The 365-nt window shown below is 40.8% G+C and overlaps 1 protein-coding gene across 3 annotated transcripts in view; it reads left to right on the top strand.

Moving 5' to 3' along the window:
* LOC106877171 (kinesin-like protein KIF16B) overlaps positions 1 to 365 on the top strand; it is a 229232-nt gene that overhangs the window by 227830 nt on the left and 1037 nt on the right. The gene's annotated exons all lie outside the window — the stretch shown is intronic.

Below are 365 nucleotides of genomic sequence, written 5' to 3'. Positions count from 1 at the left end.
CTAACACACACATATTCACTCCTACACACATACTAACACACACATTCACTCCCGCACACATACTAATACACACACACATTCCCTCCCACATGTGCACATATTCACATACACGCACACACACACACACACACACACAGAAATATGTTACGAAACATCTCATTAGCATGTTGTGCAAAATGCTCAGCAGCATTTCATGTCTTTACATTCTGAGTTCAAATTCTGTCGAGGTCAGCTTTGCCTTTTATCCTTTCGGGGTCAATAAAATAAGTACTGATTGAGCACTGGGGTCCAATGTAATCGACTTACCCTCTCTCCTGAAATTGCTGGCCTTGTGCCAAAATTTGAAACCAACATTTAAATGCTTT

The sequence above is a fragment of the Octopus bimaculoides genome, chromosome 11 (genome assembly GCF_001194135.2).
Source record: "Octopus bimaculoides isolate UCB-OBI-ISO-001 chromosome 11, ASM119413v2, whole genome shotgun sequence".
Lineage (NCBI taxonomy): Eukaryota > Metazoa > Mollusca > Cephalopoda > Octopoda > Octopodidae > Octopus > Octopus bimaculoides.
Note: the sequence above shows the minus strand (reverse complement) of the source record. Positions and strands in the feature narration are given on the sequence as shown.